The sequence below is a fragment of the Meriones unguiculatus genome, chromosome X (assembly GCF_030254825.1).
Source record: "Meriones unguiculatus strain TT.TT164.6M chromosome X, Bangor_MerUng_6.1, whole genome shotgun sequence".
Taxonomy (NCBI): Eukaryota; Metazoa; Chordata; class Mammalia; order Rodentia; family Muridae; genus Meriones; species Meriones unguiculatus.
The window spans coordinates 75,568,864-75,589,879 of record NC_083369.1 but is presented as its reverse complement, the minus strand read 5'-3'; positions in this window follow the sequence as shown (position 1 = coordinate 75,589,879).

Genomic DNA, 21,016 nt, shown 5'->3' with positions numbered 1-21,016 from the left:
ATTGAGAATATCTGCACATTGAACACATAATATCAGGTGCTAATGAGGATTCCTGAGATTAGGAAAGGAGAGGTAATGATCTTTTTGAGTTTTGTAGTGGTGCTGTGAAAAACTGTCATAAATTGGGTGACTTAAAATCATTGAAGACAATGCAACCAGCCCTGATGAGACCTGATAGGCTAAGGTTACATAGAAGGGGAGGAGCACCTCCACTATCAGTGGAGTAGGGAAGGGGCATGGGGGGGAAGAGGAAGGGATAGTGGGATTGGGAAGAGACAAGGGAGAGGGCCACAGCCAGGATACAAATTGAATAAATTGTAATAAATGATAACAATGAAAAAATAAAAGCTTTGCTCTAGTACATTTCTTGAAATCAGACATCTCACTGAGCTTAACCTAAGTGTGGGCAGAGCTACTTTCCTATTGGAGATTCTACAGCATAAAATGTTGTTGACTTTTCCAGCTGTGAGACACTCCCCACATTCCTTGGTTTGTTGCTGTGCCACTCAACTCTATTATTTCCATGGTCAAAACATATCTCTTACTCTCACTCTGGCTAACCTATCTCCATTTTCTTTCTCTTTCTCTGACTCTGGCTAACCTATCTCCATTTTCTTCTTATAAAGACCACAATAATAATAATAACCCACATAGTTCAAAAGGCTTGGTTTGGGGGCTAGAGAGATGGCACCATTGATAAACTGCTTTTCACAAAACATGAGGCCCTGAGTTCAGCTCCCAGCAGCCACATATAAAGCCAGGCACAGAAGAGTGAACCTATAGTCCCAGCCCTGGAGAAGCAGAGACAGAAACAGCCCTTGGATTTTCATACTTGCTAATCTGTCATTCTAGCTAAATTGGTGGGCTCCAGGTTCAGTGAGGAGACATTCTGTCTCCGAAATTATAATAACAATAATAATTTGGAGAGCAAGTGGAAAAGACCCCTGATAATTGATTTTTGATCACCACACACACACACACACACACACACACACACACACACCAATCTATTGTCTAATCACATCTTCAAAGTCATGTTTTACTATGTATGGCAATATACTCACAAGTGTTAGGCATTAGAGCATGGATGAGGTAATAAAAACCCACTATTTTTGCCACTCCTTTCCTGATAAAGAGCCATGTCTGGGTGGATGGTGACACCCACTGAGATGCATTCTGGTCATGTTAAGTCAATATAGATACCTGAAAGTAGCTATAAAAGGTTATCAACAAAATGGCTAAGTCTCAGCCTCACCTAGAGGCCATCAGAATGTTTGGTCTAGCTAAATAAAGACTCCACTATGGAATGAAGACTCTTGAGTTCAGTAAATATTTGTAAAGTCCAAGAACTGTGGAAGATAATCATTAAAGGCAGACCTTGGCTGGAGGTGTCTAGCTCTGTAGTTAAATGTGTGCTTAGTACATGCAACACCCTGAGTTCTGTCCTCAGCACAAAGCAAAGAAAAATTTTAAAAGGTAGAAAAAGTAGAACTTGCCAACAAAAGGCTGCAAACAGTTTCTGGGGCTGGCACTAGAACATGAACATGGAACTATGGGATGCAAAGAAATATGCCTTTTGATAGAGAATGGACTAGAAAAGTTTCTAGGACGGGGACTGCTTGCAGAGAGTCTTGATAAACTGATTCTTAAACTGTTAGAGGTTCAGTATAAAGCTATGCCTATATGTGTATCATCAAATGAAATAATGGTTGTGGAAACAACACCATCAAAGCCTGTGGAACTGGTAGCAAGTACTGACCTTTTTAAATCCCTCTGCAAAAGGTTGGCACTCTCTAGCCCAAGGTTCCTCTTCCCTCATCACCACAAACATACACACTTGTTGGCATGTGCTATAAACATTATACAATAAGTTTATGATAACGTTTCCAAAATGATTATGCCGTCTGCCTTATAAGGAGTCTCCAGTTGGAAAAAGAGCCCTGTGGGACTGGCAGAGTGCCATCTTGGGCACTGTCTGGTCTAGATTGAATGAATGCTTTAAAACTTTTATAGTTAAAGCAAAGACTTATCATTAACCTCCAGAAATGACTCTGAGTGTTTGAACATTATGAGAAAAAAGACAAAGGGTGGCATACAGGACATGAGGAAATGGGTTTTCTTTCACCCAGGTGATCCACCAGGCTTTACTGTCTGTGAGTGAGTCTAAGAAACCACTTCCCTTTCTTTCTAACTCTAAACATCCAACAACATTTTTCCAATAGTAGGGGCAGAGCCAGAGTGGGATAGGGATGCTGTTTCTTCAAAATCAAAATCTTATTTATAGGTTCTGTGTGCTTTTATTCCAAGGGCATGTTAGATTGAATTAGGCCACTCTTCTAATGTGCAAAAAGAATGAAGAAAAAATGGAAAGTTTTCCAAGAACTGCAGAAAACAAGAAACTCTCAGTTTGGCTTTGAATAATCAAAATAATGACGCGACCAAGTTTCATTTTGACCCTTCCAGCCCATATGGCTTGAGCCTGAGACTACTGTCTACCTCTTTTGTACTTTGGACCTGGGGGTGGCTGGAGTTCTGAGCTGACCTATGAACCTCATCCACCCTGGTGGTGGGGTGAGGCATGCTGTGTGTTTTTTTTTTTTTTATTCTTCCTCCTCTTCCATCTTCTCCTTTTGGTCATGGCCTTACTACAGAGCTCAGACTAGCCTCCAAAATGCTGTTCTCCCATCTCATGCTTTCTAATACTGGATGACAAGTGGGCCTACCTTCAGTTCAGTTAGCTCATTTTATTTTATTTTTTCTGCAAAGGAAAGGCTTTTTTTTTTTTTTTTTTTTTTTTTTTTTTTTTAGATAGAGTTGTACTGTAGCCCAGACTGGCCTGGAGGTCACTCGTCACTATATCAGCTGGCTTCAAACCACCAACACTCCTGCTTCAACCTCCAGAGTTCAGGATGACAGGCAGGAGCTTCCATGCATAGCTTCTCTTAGCTGTTTTCATCTTGATTTTCTCACCAAGGTTTTCTTCTTTTCAGGAGATGGAAAAAGCAGAGAGAAAATAGCTGAGAGGAAAGAATAATGTCCCTCCTTTCTGCACATCAGGTCTCCCTCTAGCGAGTAAGAAAGAGCCTCATAAATTCAAAAAGGACACAGACATCAGGATACATTATGGGCTTAGCTAAACATGCTGATCACTTAGGAAAACATTCCACAATGTATCCTCCACCTTCTATTAAAAAGGATCCAAACAGATACTCACGGCATGGAGTGAAAGGAAAGAGGGGAAGTCACAGGGAATTTCCCTTTGATGACTCTAGAGCATGGTTCCTAACCATGGTCATTCAGCCTCCCAGGCAACATTTTCCTTTGTTGGGATGTATCTGGTGTGTCACAACTGTCAGGGGAGAGAACATTCTTAACATGTAGTATAGAAGGGCCATGGATGCTGCTGATCATCTTCCAAAGCCCAGGACAGGCCCACAGCCAAGATTTAGCCTCTTCAGGATGACACACATTTGTGCCAAAATTGATAAATCCCAGACTAGGATACACTTCCTCGTCTTTTCTATTTGGCTTTCACTCACCCATTATCCTGTGTTTACCTGTATCAAAGGAGACAAATGCTAAAATCACCTGGTCTTGACAGCTTCCTTTCTTACATCACACCGTCTAGCCATGCAGCAGTCACTTACTACATTAGAAAACATTTCTCAGACTTGACCCCACCCAAGCACACCACGATCCTATTTCCTGTCCTTATCAGTTGGCCTTAAAGACCAACACAGAGCTTCTCAATGTGCAAATCTGACCATTTTACTCTTGCACATAAGCTTCCTAAGTGACTCCCTTTTTGTGAAGTGGCACGCAAGCTCTCAGTTTCTTTGCCTAAGCAGGACAGATTGTTTCTCCAGACGTGCATCCAACACTGCTTTTAGAGCACTCAGATTCCTAACCCTGCCAGGTAGCTAGCCACTTTGAGACTGAATGCCTACTGAAGAAACTTGCCCTATTTTTTTTTTTTTTTTTTTTTGCCTCACCATTCCTAGCCAAGTGTTCTCATAGGGTGTTTGTCAACATCTGGGGATGTTTCTGGTTGTCCTAACTGTCAGGTAGATGGGGAGATACTCTTAGCTTGTAGCTGATAAGCACATAATGAGTACCAGGCCAGCCAAGGCTGCATAGCAAAATATTGTTCTAAAATAAGGGGAAAAGGCTTAAAAGAGGTGATGCTTAGGCTCTGGAGAGATGCTCAGTGCTTTAGAGCACTGGCTGCTCTTGCACAGGACCCGAGTTTGGTTCACAGCATCCACATGGTGGCTCAAAATCATATGTAACTCCATTTTCAGAAAATTCAATATCCTCTTGTGACTTCCAGGGAGATCAGACGTGTATATGGTATACATACATACATGTAGACAAAGCATTCATACACATAAAATTAAATAAAATAATCTAAAAACAGAAGGCATCAATGGAATATCCAAAATTGATCACTGGCCTCCACATGCACACAAATGTCCACCCACCCACACAAACACACCCCGTAATACACATATATGCACACAAAAAGAAATTTTTTCAAATGGTATTTTGCTTTAGGCTCCCAATACATACCCTCCTGCTCACTCTTTAAAAAAAAAAAAAGAATAATAGTAACTGGCTCATGTTTCCCAGGTTGTCCTCAAAAGAGCTGTGTAAACCAGACATGGCAGCACAGAACTTTAATCCCAGAACTCCTGAGGCAGAGGCAGGCAATTCCCTTAGTTCAAGGCCAGCTTGTTCTACAGAGTTCTAGGACCACCAGGGCTACACAGAGAAACCTTGTCTTGAAAAATGAAAATAATTTTTTAAAAAGGCTATGTAGACAAGAATGATCTTGAACTCCTAATCCTCTTAATGCCACATCATATACCATTTATTCTGAGTAGGGAGTTTTCCTCCTTTCTCCTTCCCCTTCCTCTCTCCCTCCTCCCTCACTCTATATAGCCCTGGCTATCCTAGAACTTGCTATATAAACAAGGTTGGCCTTGAACTCACAGATATCTGTTTGCCTATTTCCCAAGTGCTGGGATTGAAGGTATGAGCCACCATGCCTGGATTTCCTTTGTGTTCGCTAAGCACTGTGCCAATTAAATTGTAGCCCCCCACCCCCGCAGCCCTGCTGCTTACTTAAAGAAACCAGATCATGTGCTACAACTGGTTTACAGAGGTGCACTCACTGTTGGTATCTAACCAGGCCAACTTCCACCACTTGCCTGACACTTATTCAATGTCTTCTTCTATATTTTTCCATACAAATGTGTTCTCTTTGCTCAGAATCTTTTTCCCTCTGGAAGTTGTCACTTTTTTTTTCAGTAACTATTTCACTCCCAAATGCAAAATTCTTTCTTGCTTCCCTGTGTGTGCTCATAGCACTCAGTAAGTTATGCTGTTATAGAAAAAGTGTCTGTGCGTGAGTGTATGTGTGTGTGAGAGAGAGAGAAAGAGAGAGAAATAATTTCTGCATCAAGATTCAGACCTACCCAATGTGTCTCTAGATAACCTAGAAGCCTGAGGTTGGTACTGTGTACTGGTTGGTTTTGTATGTCAACTTGACACAATCTAGAGACATCAGAGAGGAAAGAGCCTCAATTGAGGAAATGCCTCCATGAGTTCTAGTTGTAAGGTATTTTCTCAATTAGAGATCAATGGGGGAGGATCATTGTGGGTGGTGCCATCTCTGGGATGGTGGTCCTGGGTTCTATAAAGAAGCAGGCTGAGCAAGCCATGGGAAGCAAGCCAGTAAGCACCACCCATCCATGGCCTCTGCATTAGCTTCTGCCTCTAGGATCCAGCCCTGCTTTGAGTTCCTGTCCTCACTTCCTCCAATGATGGTTTATAATCTGGAAATGTAACCCAAATAAACCCTTTTCTCCCCAACTTGCTTTTTGGTCATGGTGTCTCATTGAAGCAATAGAAATCCAAGGCATACTGATTAGAAGGGACAGCCATCATGAGACTTGTCCTGAAGCCATGCATATAGAGTAAGTGGCCTGCTCTTATTTAGATTCTGAGTTTATCTGAGGTGGCTTATGGAAAACATCCCCTGGCACCATCGAAAATAATACACAGATGACTGTAATGAGGTTAGTAGCACATGCCATGCCCTCATTGCTCATGTTTAATTGAATTGAAAGGCCTCACTCCTTCACAAGTGTTTTCTTCTACAGGTTTAATGGAGTTCACTGAAGGGAATGCTGTTTCTGAATGAGGCCTCAGACAAGAACTTTTCCATGAAATCTGAGGCATAGGAGGCATGCCACAGCCGGTACTGCTGGATCTGTGTCCTGAGGCCCAGAAACTCCTAAGCTTCCAAACTGAGGTCATATTTTATTAATAAACCACACATTTTTAGCTGCTGTGAAGGATACTAACCGATAAATGAGAGGCATCAGTTTCTGTGCTCCTAGTCTAAACTTCAGAAAGTTGCAGAAAACAATTAGAGAAAATTTAGAATAATAATAACATGTAATTATTATTGTCAAATAATAATAAATAGTAATAATAAGCAAGTGGGGAAAGTCATTTATCCATGAGTCAAGTTCATAAAAATGTTGGGGCATACAAATGTAGTCAGATTTGCTTTTGGAGACTTCATAGATTAGATAAGAATTGAACTAGACCTTCAAGGAATGCAGCAGAGATGGGGTTTGTGAGGAGAGGAAGAGGTCAGCTTGTGTGATTTGACCTGATAAGCAAGGCTTTCCAAAAAAAAAAAAAAATGCTGATGTAATAAAGTGGTGTTTGGAAGAGCTAGCTTTCTAAGATGAGTTACCAAGACAACTGTTAATTCTTGTCTAGAGGTCTGAAGTTCTGGGTATATTTGAGGTCTTGGCAACCAGGCACAAGGATAGCTTCCAAGCAAGTTGTGTCCTTCCTTCCAGTGACAACCCATGGGATGGAAGACTAATGTCAAAGTCAACACAGTGACCTCCAGTGAACCAAGCAGTGCTATTTTATATAACAGTATGCCCCAGGGCCAGGAATTCTTCACCCTACAAGAAAGCAAAACATTCCCAGCTCCCTGGCTTCCATTTCTCAGGCTGTGAGCCCTTATTTCTGCAGTTGGCCCTGTTCTGCTTTCCAACCCCTCAGTCACTGAAAGAGAAAGGACCACCGAGTGCTTGCATAAAAGGACCTCATTTAGCTTCTAGCACAAATTTAGTAGCTCAGCCAGGACCTCTAGTAGCCTTCTCAGTGTCCCCTCTCCACTATCCATCTAAAACCCTCTCTAGGTACTGCCCCTTTCCTGGCCCAAATCTTACAACTGTCAATAAAACTCTTTCTGTGTCTCTTTTTCTCTCTGTCTCTCCTCCTCGGTTTTGTGAGACAGGCTTTCTCTATCCTGGACTCACTTTGTAGACCAGGCTCACCTCAAATTCATAGAGAGCTGCCTGCCTCTGACTCGCTGAGTGCTGGGATTACAAGCGTGTGCCACCGTGACTGGCTACTTTTTTTTTTCTCTCTCTTTTGTCAGTGAAATTTTCTTTTATTTAGAGCCTGGGAATAGCATTGAACTCCAGGCAATCCTCCTGCCTCAGCTTCCAAAGTGGTGGGAGGTTCCAGTCCTGAACTACCCTACCTGGATCAAGGAGAGTTTTAACAGCCAAGTTAGTGTAGATCGTGTATCCTCATTTTTCCCTTTAGCATTGCATTGTTATCCCATGTTCAGGGTTTTGTGTTTAGATATTCAAAAACAGCATTTTCACATTTGAATCCAGCCCCTGCACCTTGAAAGTTGTCCATTGTTTGCTTCTAAAGGAAAGGATAATAATATTTACATTTAACCAAATAAAAGTCCAGTTTCAGACCTCAGTACACAAAGGTTCTCTGAGTAGGAGGCTTTTTGCATGCCAGTAGGTCTTCCCCAGGAGTTAGGAATCTGATCCTGCATCCTAACTGCATCCCCAGGGGCCACTTTGCATATCTGCCTTTTGGGTAGATTCCTATGCAAACATTGAATTGGGGCTTCATCTTTCACTTGGAAAACATCAGGCTTGGAGTGAGAGAGAGAAAAAAACTCTCCCAGTGTAGCTCCCCATCACCCCACCTTTCACACCTCCCCAGTGCATTGCCTATTTGTATCGCAGGTACTAGAATAAATTAGCTTCCTCAACAGGCTTGGCCAAAAGAGACCTTGCCAGTTTTCCCTAAGAAACCAGTCCCAATTATTCTCCAGTCCTTGTGAATTTGATGAAATTTACTTCATGGCACAGTGTGTAGTTTATTCCTATAAATGGTCTGCAAATGACTGAGAAAAATGTCTAGTCCCACTCACTGGGCCAAGAGTTCTGCATGTATTCGTTAAATCAAGTTCCTGGATTGTACAGGCTAAAACAATGTACCTGCTGATTTGAGTGTGTGTGTGTGTGTGTGTGTGTGTGTGTGTAGTTTTCTTTCTGAGACAGGGAATAGCTCTGGCTGTCCTGAAACTCACTATGTAGACTAAGCTGGCTTCAAACTCACAGTGACCCTTCTGTCTCTTGTTTTTGTTTTCTTATGACAGAGTCTTGATGTGTGTACCTCAAGGTGAGCTCAAAATGTCCACGTAGCCCTGACTGACCTTAAACTTGAAGTCGCCCTCACTCAGCCTCCCTTCAGTGCTGGTATTAAAGACTTCTGCCACTGCATCTGGTTACTTGTTTTTTTGTTTTGTTTTGTTTTTTTTTTTTTTTTTTGTGTGTGTGTGTGTGGTTTTTTGTTTGTTTGTTTTGTTTTGTTGTCTCTGTTGGACTTAGTATGAGGAGGCAAGTGTTAAAATATCCTACTATGATACTACAGTTACAGTTTGTTCTCTTTTAAATGAGCATTTTGAAGTGATTTCATCAGATACATGCAAATCCTACCTTAGAATTCTTAGATTTTTCTATTGCTTTTAGTGAACCAGACCTTCATCATCTAGTAAAATATTGCTGTCGCTCTTTGCCTTAAAGTCAGTTCCGACTAATCTGAGTACACCTTTATGAGCTTTCTTTTGCTAGTATGTGCTTGGTATATTTGTACATCTTTACTTTCTTTTCTGTACTATTACATTCTAGGTTGGCTCTAAGAAACAGCATGAAGTGCAAATTTTCTTTCATTTTCAATATAAAATATTACCATTTAACTATAGAATTTTCTTTGTTTACAATTATCCTAATTTTTTATTTCCATCATCTGATATTATGCTATTTGGCTCATTTTTTTAAACTTATTTTCATCCTTTCCTCTCTTGATTTCTTTTAAATGATGTGAGGAACTTTATTAATTTTTACTACAAAATGTCTTTAATCTCTTTAAAATAGGCAAACTTGTACTACCTTCCAAAACGTTTATTGTATTAAATGAAGTTAAACTCAAATAAATGTTTATCTAGTACCGAGTACTAAAATGGGAACTATTATTAGAATTTCTAGCACTCTTTCATATTTCACTTTATAGTTCCCTCAATGCTTATGGTTCCGCATCTGTTGTTCTCCTTTCTACTGGCATTGTCTTATTTGTTCTAGGTCCTTTTTCTTTCATTTCTCCTTTGCTGCCGCTTAGTTTCCTGTTTCTTCTTACCCTTCTATCCCCAGACCAGCTATGTATTCAAACTGAGGAAAAGGGTTCCTGTAGAAGCATAGGAGTGGCAGGCCCTAATCCACTGATTTTCATGCCACAGGGTAGCAAAGATACTGGCCAGTACAAATCCAACTGTGGAGGATACTCTGGGTTGGCCAGTGTAAAGCTGACTTATCAGGGACATCAGTTTATCAGTTTCTGTGAAGAGCTATAAAGGCAGTAGAGCTTGTCCACAAGGATGCAGTTCAATTCCCTAGTATGTTTCTTACTTAATGAAGGACAGTTCCATTCTTACTCTCCATTCCCAAGGAGTCCTGTTGTGAGAGAATGGGTGTCACCCCACTACCCTTTTGTTTATGTTCATATCTGAGCTTGGAAAGAGGAACCATTTGTACTCAAACACATTGTGGTCAGAGAAATATTTCCTCATCATTGTTGTAAGAATGTAACTTAGCAAGCTGCATAAATATGAGTGTGCATATGTGTGTGTGAGTGCCTGTGGATATATGTGTGTGTGTGTATTCATGTCAATCAGAGGAAGCAGTGTGTTTTCTTTGCCAAAAAGCAAAAAGTTCCTAATGAAAAAAAAAATGGTCTTTTGACATTTGATTGTTGTAGAGATTACTTACTCTAGTTGCTTCAGGTCTTGGCTTTTTCTGTGTCCCTATTGCATGACATTCTTCTAAGACCTACTGTGCCACCACAAGAACACTGGCACTGTGGTGGAGTTTTGGGTGCTTTTCTGTTCTCTGGTGGTTTCCACAATCACACTGAAATAAATAGAGGCACTGAACTTCCATATTTCCATTGGGTCTCATTCAGATTGGACAATCTACCAGTCTGATAGCAATTGTTTTATGCTTCAGGATAAATTTTAAATAGATGCTATTGGTATTTCTGGAACTTTCTTAATAATGTAAGCGCAATGGTGTAGACAAATGAACTATGTGGCTGAATGTCAGCATAGTTGACAGCACAATGCCTCTCTAGGTTTAGAAGTTCTAGAAACCAAACTGCATCTAAACTCTCCTATCTATCTTCAACAAATCACCTACGTGTATGTCAATTCCAGGAAAAATTCATAGAAAAAATACAAGGATGGAACATAAGCTATACATATCCTGGAAGTGGTACAGCAAAAAACCAAACACGTCTGGAAAGAGAGAGAGTTTTGAGGAAATAAATGAAGAAAAGAAAAAGACAGAAACAAAAAGGGGAGATGAGACATGAGAATGTGGGTCTTTTGGTTTCAATATCTAGATAATTATTTAATTTGAAATGACTCAGTTTTACCTATTCAAGTATCCTCTAAAAGTGGCTATTTAACTGTTCTCATCCAGGACTCTTTAAATGCCTAAAAAATGTTGAGAGCTGGGGAGATGGTTCAGTAGGGATAAGCACTTGCTGTGTAAGCATAAAGAACTAAGTTCAAATCCCTAGCACCCCCACAAAAAGCTAGCTAGGTCTGCTTGTTCCAGTCACCCCAGTGTCGGCAGGAGGAAAGAGGCAGTTTAGGGAAGCTCACATGTTAGCCAACCTAGTTTCTGTTTCAGTGAGAGACCTTATCTCAAAGAAATAGGGAGGCAAACGGTAGAGAAGGGCAATGACGTCCTTCTTTGGATTCTGCATGTGCAATACACAGACGTATATATCCACATACTATCATGCATGCGACATGCCACCACACACACAGACACACAATGTTGAGTGCCTGAATACTGCCTTCTCTTTTACCCTCTCATAGGACTTCATCCTCTGGTCACTCCTTAAAAACTTGCCAGGGAGTTGACTTCTGGTTAACCTAACCTGAGACAAGTATTTGGCAGTGTCTGCCATAGTAATGTTTAAATTTTTAAAGCAATGCATTTTTTTTTAAGGCATAAGTACACTTGACTTTAAACAAGCCAAATTTAGAAACTCATAGATATGTGGAGATAATTTGTTTCATAAACCATCTTTTGTTCTTATTTTGAGTCGTTCATTCTTATAAGGCACTTATAGATTTTTCTTTTTAAATTATTTTTATTTATTCATTACAATTTATTCACTTTGTATTCCTGTTATAGCCACCTCCCTCGTCTCCTCCAAGTTCCACCTCCCCTCCCTCTTCTCCCCATGCTCTTTCCTTAGTCCCCTGATAGGGGAGGATCTGCTCCCCTTCTATCTGACCCTAGTCTATCAGGTCTCATCAAGGCTGGCTGCATTGTCCTCCTCTGTGTCCTGGCAAGGCTGCAACCCCACCCCCCCCAGCAGGAGGTGATCAAAGAGCCAACCACTCAGTTCAAGTCAGAGACAGTCCCTGCACCCCTTGCTACTTACATTTAATCCCTGTATTTGGGAAGCATAGACAGACAGGAGAATGTCTGAGTCTGAGGCCAGCCTGGTCTACATAGAGTATCCTAGGACAGACCTTTTCTCAAAAAATTAAAAAGAAAAAATATGGATCTTTGTTTTGCTTTTCTTCTCCTCCTGTTCCTCCTTCACTCTTCTTTCTTCTCCTCCTTCCTTAGTTTTGAGACAGTCTCATATAGCCTGGGTTGACATCATACTCACTATCTAGTTGAAGATGACCTTGGTTTCCTCATCTTGTCTCCACCTCCCAAATGCTAGGATTACAGGTATGTACCACCATGCCAGGCTAAATGGACTTTCATTTAAAAAATTAATTGTACAACATAAAGGGTTTATTATCACACACACATGCCTGAACACACACACACACACACACACACACACACACACACACACACACACAGAGGAAAGAAGGAGCAGGGTAGTGCGACTTGCATCCAAACCTGATCTGAATTTGATCCTTAGGACCCACCTGGTGGAAGGAAAAAACAAACAAACAAACAAACAAACAAACAAACACAACTGACTCCTACAAGTTGTTCTCTGACCTCCACATGTGCACACTCCTGCGTGCATCCACACACATAAACACACACACACACACACACACACACACACACACACACACCCCAAATAAATAAATAAATAAATAAATAAATAAATAAATAAATAAAATGTATGGAGTTTTCAAGACAGGGCTTCTCTGTGTAGTCTTGGCAGTCCTGGACTCATTTTGTAGACCAGACTGGCCTCAAAGTCAAAGAGATCCACTTGCCTCTGCTTACCTGAGTCTTGGGATTAAAGGCTTGTGCCACCACACCTGGCAAAATGTTTATGTGTGTGTGTGTGTGTGTGTGTGTGTGTGTGTGTGTGCATGTGAGCGCTGTGAGCGCGTGTTTTTTGTTTTTGTTTTTTTTTTTTTAATTCAGGCTTTTCTGAAGTATTCTTGGTTCCAATGCCTTAGCGCCTCTCTTCATATGTGTATTGAATTGGTTAGTATTAGGTTAATCTGAGAGGAGCAATGCTCCAAAATAAAAGTGCAGTAAACAAGATGAAAACCTATCTTTCCATAACAGTCCAGAAAAAATCAACATGAGGCTGGGATAAAGTATTTGAATCCCCAGTGTTCCCAGGCACTCAGATTTCTTCATCCATCTTATTATTATTTGTTTGTAGCTTCTATTTATCAGGTAGCTTCATTGTCTAAGATAGCTGCTGTAGCTCTATATTTCACCTTCATGGTCCAGCTAGCTGTTCTCCAACTCATGGTAATTCTACTGTTTTGGCCTCCTGAATGTTGAGATTATAAGAGAGAGCCACCATGCCCACCTGGCAGCTGTTTCTTAAGGATGGGCCCAAGTAGCTTTCCTATGGTATATCCCTTTGGTTGGAAATCAGTCATGATAGTTGTTACTCTGGGTGGTCTTGGGTCCAGTCAAAAATGAGGTAATCCTTTACTGTGGCAGACAAGAGAATAGCCATTGAAAGATAACCAAGTAGCTCAGTATCCAAGTGGGTACCCTAGTTATGGGAACAAGGACTATTTCTGACATGAACTCAATGGCAGGCTCTTTGACCTCCCCACCCCCCAAGGGAAGAGCATCCTTGCTAGGCCACAGAGAAGGACTTTGCAGCCAGTCCTGAAGATACCTGATAAAACAGGGTCAGATGAAAGGGGAGGAGGTCCTCCCCTATCAGTGGACTTGGAAAGGGGCAGGGAGGAGATGAGGGAGGGAGGTTGGGATTGGGAGGGAATGAGGGAGCAGGATACAGCTGGGATACAAAGTTAATAAACTGTAACTGATATTAAAAAAATTAAAAAATTAAAAAAGAAAGATAGCCAAGTTTTGCATTAAATATGAAACTTCCATCACTGAACCATAAGTCACTTAGATATTATTCTAAAGTCTCAAAAATTTCCTTTTAATTTCTGACTCACTGTAGCCTCCTGTACCTTTTGTGCATTTGCTTCTTATACAAATATGTATTGAGCATCTACTTGTGCTAGAAATTGTTTTAGGAAGAGAAGATCCAGCAAGTGGACAAGAGAAATCTCTTTCCCTCTTACTTTATATTAATTTGAGGGAGACAGATCAGACACCCCCAAATCCAATGCTATGATGTCAGAGGGTGTGGACTGCTATGGAGAAAGATGGAATGAATTAAAAGGATGAGGAATCCTTGGAAGGTATCTTTGCCAAAATCATATGTGAGCTGGGTGTGTTGGTACATTCCTGTAATCCTAGCATGCAGGAGGTAAAAGGCAGGAGGATAAAGAGTTCAAGATTAGCCCCCTGGGCTATCTAGCAAGTTTGAAATCCGTCTGGGTTAGAGGAGACCCTCTCTCAAAACTAAGTAAAAAAAAAAAAATTCAATCAACCAAACAAAAGTGAAGGTAAACCTAAAATGAGGAAGAAAGCTGTGATATTATTTGGGTTAAAGCATGGCAGACAGAGAGGTAAGAGTGAATGCAGATACCCTGAGGTTTGGGTATACACAGTGCATGCAACACACACCAAGAAGGCCTGGGTTACTGGAGAACAGTGGGGAGCAAGAACAGGCTTAGCAACTGTTCTCTAGAAGCAAAATGGTACCAGACAAGCCAGTATTTCACAGACATTTGTCTTTATTTGGAAAAGAACTCACTGGGGCCTTTAGATGGAAGTCTGAAATGGTTGACTGTGTGTGTGTGTGTGTGTGTGTGTGTGTGTGTGTGTGTGATTTTCTAGGGATGTAACCTAACATATGCTAAGCAATTGCTCTACCACTGAGCATCTCATGTTTTAAAGGATTATTTTGGGCACTGGAGAGTAACTCAGTCAGTAAATGGCTTTTCTGTGCAAGTGTGAGAACCTGAGTTCAATGCTCAGCTTCTTATAAATATCAGCCATGAAAATGCACACTTGTAAGCCCAGCATTGGGGATGTCGAGACAGGATCATTTGCCAGCCAGTTTAATCAATGAGCTTCGGGTCTCAGTGAAACTGTGCAATAAAGAGAAAAAAATGTGAGGGGCTAGAGAAAGGGCTTAAGTGGGTCTAACATGGTAGCTCACAACTCACTGTAACTCCAGTTCCAGGGGCTTCATACATTCCTCTGGTTTCCCTGGGTATGCAGGCCCAACACTCATTTATATAAAGTAAAATAAGGAGAAAAAAATATAGTGGACAGCTCCTGAGGAACAAGATCTGAAGTTTGCCTGTGGCCTCCACATGCATGTGCATGCATATTTGCATATGAAAAATACACATATACATGTACAAAACATAAAATAAAATGAATATATTATTTGACTACTGATTTGAGTCAAGGTGATGAAAGCTGTTAATAGGGAGGGGAGCTCAAGGCCATTGTGGTTTGGCAGGCATGGGATCAGAAATGTTTCAACTAAGATAGTTGTATGAAAAAAGGCAGGTTAGATGTAAAGATTTTATAGGTGGTGCCGCAAACATTTTACTGAACAATCAAAAGGTGGGAAGTAGAGGGAGATATTACAGACAAGACCTCGACATTTCTGCTCTAAGGACATATTTGAATGTTGATGCTACTTAACTGAGACTAGGAACATGAAATTTGCAGGCAAATGGTGGGATCTAGAAAAGGTCATTCTGAGTGAAATATCCCAGAAGGAGAAAGACAAACATGGGATATACTCACTTATATAGACCTATAAGATATGATAAACATAATGAAATCTATACACCTAAAAAAGATAATCAATTGAGCGGACATGGGGTAAGATGATCAATCCTCGTTTGGAAAGACAAATGGGATGTGCATTGAACGTATGACAGGAGTCTACTGAGCGCATCTGAAAGACTCTAACTAGCAGTGTTTTCAAAGCAAAGACTCATGACCAAACCTTTGGCAGAGTATAGGAAATCATAAGAAAGATTGGGAGTTAGTCTGATGGGGAAAGGATAGGAGCTCCACAAGGACCAAATATATCTGGGCACAGGGTCTTTTCTGAGACTGACATTCAACCAAGGACCATGTATGGATATAACCTAGAACCTCTGCTCAGATGTAGCCTGTGGTAGCTCAGTAACCAATTGGTTTCCCAAAGTGAGGGGAACAAGGACTATTTCTAACAGAAACTCAATGACTGGCTCTTTGGCCTCCCCACCCCCCAAGGGAGGAGCAGTCCTGTTAGGCCACAGAGGAGGGCTTTGCAGCCAGTCCTGAAGGTACCTGATAAAACAGGATCAGATGAATGGGGAGGAGGTCCCCCCCTATCAGTGGACTTGGAAAGGGGCAGGGTGGAGATGAGGGAGGGAGGGAGGGGTTGGGAGGGAATGAGGGATCGGGACACGGCTGGGATACAGAGTTAATAAAATGTAACTGATAAGAAAAAATAAAATTAAAAAAAATATATAAATCAAAAAAAAAAAAAGAAAAAAAAGAAAAGAATCTGCTTGGGAGACAGAAACTGAAATTTACATTGAGCTTGGCAGCACAGGCCTGTAATCCTAGCTGTTTGGAAGGCAGAGATGGAAGGATCAAAAAATGAAGACTGCGTGCGTGGCCTAGAGAGTGACTTTAAGGCAACCTTGAGCAACTTAGTAAAACCTGTCTTAATAAAACACTGGCAAAAAAGGCTCAGGGGATGTCGACTTCCTGAGTATGTACACAATGTGACGAACTCTCTCATACTCCTGCTGTGAGCTCCTTTGATATCTTCCCACTGTACCTTAACATTGAGAATCAATGCAAACTCTTCCTTCATTAAAATGTCAAGTCATCAAGGATGATATAGCCTACTGCACCTTCCCAAGCCGAGGCTGGGGCTGCATTGCCAGATTTTTTTCTAGCAAATCAATCACAAAGTAGCTCTTTGATCACGCCCTCATATGGGGGAGCAATCTTGCCAGGCCACAGTGGAGGACAATGCAGCCTGTCCTGATGAGAGCTGATAAGCTAGGGTCAGATGGAATGGGAGGAGGATATCTCCTATCAGTGGACTTGGAGAGGGGCATGGAAGGAGATGAGGGAGGGAGGGTGGCATTGGGAGGGGAAGAGGGAGGGGACTACAGCTGGGGTACAAGTGAATAAACAGTAATTAATATAAAAATAAAAACTTAATTAAAAAAACAAAATTAAAATGAACAGCTGGGATGGACATGTACTGCGTTTGTAAATGATCTTTTCTTTCAGTCTTCATATTTGCTTAACTTGTCCATGTCATAAAGCACAGTGGACAAAGACATGAACTAAAATAGTGTAAATGGGTGAAGAGGGAGATATATTTAACAACCACTTAGGTAGGAAGTGAGGTACATAGGGTTTTCATGATTCAATGTAAAGAAGGAAAGTGGATGAGGAGGTAGTTCATATGCTGAAACTGGCCCATCTCTATTTGAGAGAGTAGCCCAGCCTGGCCTCAAACATGATAGGTAGCCAAGCATGACCTTCAATTCTTCATCATCTTGTTTCTATATCCCAAGTACTGAGATTATAGGAATATGTCATAAGGCCCATCCCACATTGCCTTTAATTGGAGCACAGCCCCATCCATTTGTTACATATTGTTGAGGGTAGCTGTAATCCTGCCACAGCAGATATGAATAGTTGTGAGAGAGGCTGACGGACTACAGAGCCTCACCGACAATCTGCTGTCCATTTCAATGGGTCCTGAATTTGTTGACTAATGTTTGGTTGAAAATAACAAAAACTAATTGCAGCCATGCATGGTTTCTCACATCTGTCAGGGTCCCAATGCTCAAGAAGCTGAGGCAGGAGGACTGTTATGAGTTTGAGGCCAGCCTAGGCCATAAAGATCATGGCTAGTGTGGGTTACAAGGTAGGACCTTATTTTTAAAAAGATTGCACCTGTACTGAGAATGTGCAATTTTTTCCTAAATATAAAACAGCTATTTATATAGCCCTTCATTGTAAGTAACTTAGAGATGATTTACAATATATATGGAGCTGAAGACATTGCTCAGTGGTTAAGGACACCTGTTGTTCTTGTAGAACAACACTCACATGGTAGCTATCACACACAGCTCCAGCTCTAGGGGATCTGACACCTTTTTCTAAAGTCTGTGGGTACTAGGTGTGTGTGTAGTACATAGACATATGTATAGACAAATCATGAAGAAAAGAATATGAGCGCATATGTAGGCTAAATGCAAATACCACCTAATTTTTGTATAGGGACATTGAGCTTCCCCAGATATCTGTAGGAGGTTCTGGATCCCATTTTGTATGGAAACCAAGGGACCACTATACTTCTATATTTGACCTTTTATTGGATTTATTTGCTACTAAAAATACAATATCGGACACAGTCTACCTACCTATGAAGAAGAACTTTACTTGGTGCACAATTCTGAAAATTCAGTCTAGACAGTGCTAAGCAGGCTCTGTAGTATAGAGTTAGCCCCTGGCTGGTTACCTCACTGCATAGATAGCAATGGTGGAAAACCATTTGAGAAAGAGCAGACTTACCTTGAGTTAGGAATCTATGAATACATGAATGTCTACTTGCTCATTTTATAACCTCTGTCTCCTGAACACTACCAAGGGATCATCAGAGAACTATTTAATGCTCCAGTGAGCTCCCTCTAGGCTCCATCTCTTACAGGCCCACACTACCTCATAATACCATCAACCCTGGTGACTAAGTTCCCAACACATACATTTATACAGGAACACAAACTATGTTCAAACCATAACAGACCCTTTAGGAGGAAAGAACATGGACTACTATTATAATCACTTTTAGGTTTATGGCCTGCAGAGCTGGATGGGAAACAGTGTGACCACTAAGATGGAGAATACAGGAGTAAGAGTATATATAAAAAATAAAAAAGAGTTAAGTGGAGATGGAGATAGGGAGATAGAGTAGATCAGGGGGTAGGGGTGGGTGAACCAAACTAAGAGTGTGTGAAGCCTTATGGAAATCCAGTAGTTATTGGTCAGGGAAGCTCCAGCCAGAGTCTCCCAAACAATACAAGCTATTGCCATTGCCATTGGTTATATACTTCCCCCCAAATCTAATCAATATACTATCAATAATTATTCTTAAAATTATTTTTTATTAATGACTAATGTTATTAATATTTAATAAATTCCATTTATTGCAAACGGTAAATAAACACTGAGCCATCTACCTTAATAAAAGATGGGTACTACTTGTGTCACTTTCCCTCTGTTTCTTGCTTTCTTTCTCTTTGCTTTTTACCACAGCAGGCTCCTTCTAGACTTCCTTACATCTTGATAAAGATAGAGTAGGTCAGAGCCTCACTAGGCATTCTAAGAAAGGCATTATTATTATTATTAATGTTACTCATAAATAGTAATTTTAAAGAGAGCAGTGATCTCACCTAACACTGAATTCTGATGTTAACATCCTGACTGACCTCTCTGGTAAGATACATCTACTGGTGCCATATTGGCATGGCAGTTATGGGGAAAACCAACTGCTTTCTGATTGAATATGAGGCCTGTTCCACAGGAGAGATTCCTGGGAATGTAAACCTAGTCAAAAGCTCTTGATATTGGAGATCAAAGGCCCATAGGAGGAAACTACTTTTGTTTTGATAAATGGTCATTCTGTCAAACTGCTTTCTAATTATTTATGTTTATACCTGCAGATTTATGTTTCTTCTAGTTTTGGTGAGTGGAGCCTCTTTTTGAAATGGATAACAATTAATGCAGACACTGATAGCTGTTCAAAGTGCAAAGTGTGAAGAACTTTTGAGTTCTCAGCTGTGGATTAACTATCTATATTACCCTCAGCCCAAGGCTAAGGAACACTTTGGAAGAGTAGGTAGAAAGAATTTAAGAACTGGCAGATGAGTGGGAGAGCTGTGAAATGCTGATTTCCGGACTGGATATGGCTTTTGTACACCTCAACTCACAGTGACCTGCACATATAAAGACAGTGAAAGTTCCAAGAGAAGTCAGGGGTGGGCAATGTCTCATCCTTGGCAGAGATGGTGTTGAGTCACCTTCCTTTGGAGATATGCTCATGCCTCAGTGGATGGCTCTTCACCCATGCACATATGGGCAGCACAAATTCTACTTGGATGTTAGAAATAACAACAAAAATTGGAGGACATGATTTTATGAAGAATATGGGGAGGGGAGACACTAAGGAGAACTGGAGGGCAGCAATGATGGACATGATCAAAATACATTCTATTAATTTCAAAGAATAAATAAAAATATCATTTTAAAAAGGAAAGAGGGGGAAGTTTGAGAGGGCATGTGATTGGTAAGTGTCCATGGGTCACTTGAAGAGAAAAATATACCTTGGGTATGGGGCTTTGGGGTTCATGAGAGAGGCCCTAGCTGGAGACTGAGGAAATGTATATTGATACTCTTCCCTTTCTCCAAAAATAAATTTATAAACATTCATAGTTTCTTCCCACTAACTTCATGAAGGGTCTAGAATTCCATTTATATTTTAAGTTTTAAAGTTTACTTTAGTAATAAAGTTTTAGTGCTACAGGATGCCATAATGATTAATCTTGGTTGTCAGCCTAACTGGATTTGGGCTCATCTAGGAGACAGCTCTGTGACTGCCTCTGTGGTAATATCCAGAGAGGGTTAACTGAGGATGGAATATTCACCCTAAATGTGGGGTACACCTTTGCATTGGCTGGAGGGTATTAGTTAAATGGCACAAATTGCAGCTACATAGTAAGAATGGAATCTGCTAATCTTCCTGACAGTGGTTATAGATTAATGTATTATGTATTTCAAAATTACTGAAAGAGTGGCTATTAGACAATCTCATCACAAAGAAGTAAGTATGTGGGATGATAAGCATCATTGTTTTTAATTCTACTACAATATATATGTATCAAAACATCACATTGTATCCCAAAGCATATGCAACTTCTGTTAGTTGGAAATGAAATATATATATATATATATATGTATGTATATATACACACATATATATTCAGAAGAATTAAATCAGCCACTGTCCTAGTTAGCTTTAAATGACAGCTTGACACGTACCAATCCCTGAATTATTTGAAAAGATAAAGAATACCAATTGAAAAACTGTATTAATACAACTGACCTGTGGACATGTCTGTGGAGGGATTGTCTTGATTGTTACTTGATGTTGAAAGCCCAGCCCAGTATGGGTACCACCATTCCCTGGGTAGGTG